Genomic DNA, 4,021 nt, shown 5'->3' with positions numbered 1-4,021 from the left:
ACTCCAGTATCTTTGCCAAGAAAACCCCATAGACAGTGTGGTCCATGGGGTAATAAAGAGTCATATACAACTGAAAAACAACAACAACAGAAACAAAAACAGGGAGACATAGGCTTGCCAAAGGTTCTCTCCACTGTCATGTAGGTGGTCCGTCACAGAGTCTACACTGAAGAAGTATTTCTATTAGATGGTAAAGCCCTTATTCATTTTCGAATTATGTTGTGCTAATTGAAGCCTGCATTACGGTAAATCTTGGTTTAATTAGCACAGTGTAATGACTTAAAAAGGAATGTGGTCTAACTATCCTCATAGAAAAAACCATGATGAAAAGTGCCTATTGTACAGACTATGATATATAGTTGGATGGACAGCCCATAGAGCTTGCCCATTGTAAAATATCTCTGGGACAGATACTGCAAATAGACAATGATCTGGACCCAGAATTCAACAGGAAGACAGTAAGTTATGTTTCCTTTGGGAAATTACAAAGTTCTTCAATGACTCCAAGCTTCTCCCTGAAACAAAGGTTCATATTTTTAATGAAAATATTTCCTGGTGACTTTTTTGGTTACTAGTCATGGAATACTGTAGTCTCTAAAGAATTAATTTAGGGTCACCCAAGGGACAATGAAGAAGTAGGCATAAGGAGGTTTACATCTTACAGATTACAAAGGAGAGTCAATGTAAATGATGTCATCAGAGAAATGTCTATCAGGAAAAAGAATTAGACTAGCTATATAGCTAGACTCAACCTTGCTCCATTCAATGTGAGGAGAATTCAAAGAAGGTCCTTCAAACTTTGGGTGGACTGCCTTAGGGTAATTTGCAGGAAGACATTAATGATAGTTTCATAGAATGTACAGGCATTGGTGGGTGCTAATGTGGACTGTTGGAGGTCATAACCACCTCAAGCAGAAGACAGACACATTGTAGAGCTCAGGATTCAAAGTCAAATGACTTTGACTTAAACCCTGTCTTTCATTACTACTTACTAGCTGTGTGACCTTGGATAAGTCAGTTTCCTCATCTGTAGCTTAGTGATAGTAACATTTGTACTACTGATCTCAGGGTCTTGTTCTGAGAGTCCAGTGAAATAACATTTGTAAAGTGTTTTGCTACTGTGACTCTCTATATAAATTTAAGCTATCAGCAGCAGTAGTAATAAATTATAATGATAAACAAATTTAAGTAGACTTAAAAGATTCCCCTATCTCCCCTCCAGCCTCACTCCTTTATTCATCAGGTGCAGGGATCTTGGAATGTGCCATAAGTGATTTTGGGGAGTTATTGGTTTAATGCTTCAGCATTAATGATCTTCTCTCCCTGGCTCTCCTTCAAGGAACTATTCAAATTCAATCTGCCAAATAGATAATGAGGTAATGATGGACCTTTCAGAAACTGTCAAAGAAGCTTTCATGATATCTGGATGACTCCTGGTCACAGAATCACAACTTTTAATCACTTTGGGCTATTTGGTCTGGATAGATTTTCCTGCCTTTTTCTGGCCAGGAGCAGTAAAGCCTACTCTGAGTGTATGACCTTGAATTCATCCCATGTGTATCTCTGCTGAGCCTGCTCCTTATCAGGACTCTGAGTGGTTCTCTGGGACCTTCTAATTCATTACCACCAGTAGCAGCTGCCTGAAGAATTCCCATGTAAAATGGGAGCATGCCTTGTCAGAGGACTGCACAGATTCAGCTTGGAGGAGCTGGATGAAGAGGAGCAGAGAAAGCCCACAGGTTCTTGCTGAAAGTTCCTCTGTTATCGGACCAATATGAGGTCCTGAAAACAGTAAAATGGGCATAACAATTGAACCTACCTCTCAGGGTTGTTGGAAGGATCAAATGAAATATTTGTAAAGTGCCTAGCACAGAGCCTGGTATGAGTAGGAGCTTAATAAACGCTCATTTCCTTCCTTCTTGATGTTGTTGCCCTTATGGACAGTTTCAGTGACAAATGCACTGGTCACTCATTATAGAACCCTATTTTACAGCTTTGCACATTCCAGTTAAATGCCCTTAGAAACAACCAGAAGAACTTACATGCAGATTATGCTTAACAGTTTACAAAGAGCTTTCTTCATAGCAACCCTGTCAGAGAGATAGTGCAAATGTTATTATTCTCATTTTACAGATAAGAAACCTGAGGCTCAGAATAGAAAGACTTGCCCAAAGTCACAAAACTAGTCAGTGGCAGAGCTGAGACTCAAATCAGTGCCCCCCAGCAGCTCTCTAAAACTAAGTAGCAGAGGGGCAGCTAGGTGGTGCAGTAAATAGAGCACCAGCCCAGGAGTCAGGAGGAACTGAGTTCAAATCTGGTCTCACACGAGACACTTGACACTTACTAGCTGTGTGATCCTGGGCAAGTCACTTAACCCCAAATGCCTTGCCAAAAAACAAAAACAAAACAAAAAACTAAGTAGCAGAGCACTTGTCAGTCTACATTGGTAGAGGGAGTTTCCTCACAGGGAGCTTCCCTAAGTCATTGAAATAACAGGTTTGAACAGTTTTTTAAAAGTAAAGCTTTGTTTTAGGCCTTTAAAAATGCTGTAGCATGCTTTGAGGCTCATTCTCTCAAACTTACTTGGACTAGCAGGTGAGATGCCCACCTACTAACTCCTTCTCTTCTTGGGTTTCTATGGGTATCCCTGAGGGGTTAGAAATGTCTTTCTAGTAATATGGTTCATGACCCCCTGCTGTTATGCTCTTCCCACTGACTATCAGTTGATATCAATCAGCTAGCCAGACTTATTTAGCTTTTAGAAATAGGTATTTATTAGTATGATACAGTAGGAACAGTTGATACAAACATTCCTCTAAACTGAGGGCATGCTCTCCCACAAGTATACGCAGAATCCAGGAGTAAGAGGGTTCAAACTTAGAGAGCATGTGTAGCAAAATGACTCTTGGTTGCTGGATACCCTTTTGCAGCCCATGGAGTCCATGGGGTCTGTGAGAGGACCCCATCTGTAGATCCTCTCATGGATATATCTACACCGTTCTCTCTTCCATGCTGACTGAACACTCAAATGGTTGGGCTCCAAAGTGGCTTACTACTTTACCTACAACCTACAGGACATGACTCAGTCTCTTCTGCCAATCCCAATACATTCTCTCTGTAGCATCATTTCATTTCATCCAATGGCTTTCATTCCTTCAAAATGGATTAAGAACTTTTTGAAATTGGTTTAATGCCCTTGACTGATTTATTGATTCAATATAGATGTTCTCCTATGATTAAGGCAGTTACTACTTTAATTGGGGTTGGGTATTGATTCAACTGATAACCCCCTCCCCCCAATATATAAATTGATAATGGGTTTAAAGGGGGAAAAAGAATAAAAATACAAACAACCAAGACAGTACCAAGCCTCAAGGAGAACTTATATTCAAATAGAATTCAGCACATAAAGGGGAGAGTTGAAAGTACCTATGGCATAGTTTGGAGATGGCCAGGAAGTGGTATAATGGTCTGAATCTAGGCAAGATAAGGTGAAAGTTTATACGTGTATGTATGAATACACATATGTACAATACATGTATGTGCACATACAGGTATATATACACACATACATGAAGTATGTATATAATGTATCTATGATCAAATATAAAGCAAATCCTTTCCCAAAACAGCCATATCCCAGAAGTCCCAAGCACACTACTCTTTTTTTCTCAGATCATTCTTTGGTCTGCTCCATTTACAGACTGCTGCCTTGTTACTTTTTGGGGTACTGCCCTTCCTGATTTCCACCTCCCATGTCTCTCATTATAACGTAAGCTCCTTGAGACCAGTATCCATCTTATATTCTTATTTTTGTCTCCAGTGCTTAGTCAAGTATTGGGCATGTAATAAGCTTATGTGCTTATTACCATCTGTGTGACCTTGGGTAAATCATATAACCTTAGTTTCCTTATCTGTAGCATAGTGATAGTAACACTTGATCTCTCTCTCTCTTTTTCTTTCTTTCTTTCTTCTTTTCTTCCTTCCTTCCTTCCTTCCTTCCTTCCTTCCTTCCTTCCTT

The sequence above is a fragment of the Vombatus ursinus genome, unplaced genomic scaffold (assembly GCF_900497805.2).
Source record: "Vombatus ursinus unplaced genomic scaffold, bare-nosed wombat genome assembly UNPS02014833.1, whole genome shotgun sequence".
NCBI classification, from domain to species: Eukaryota; Metazoa; Chordata; class Mammalia; order Diprotodontia; family Vombatidae; genus Vombatus; species Vombatus ursinus.
This window is presented reverse-complemented; position numbering follows the sequence as displayed.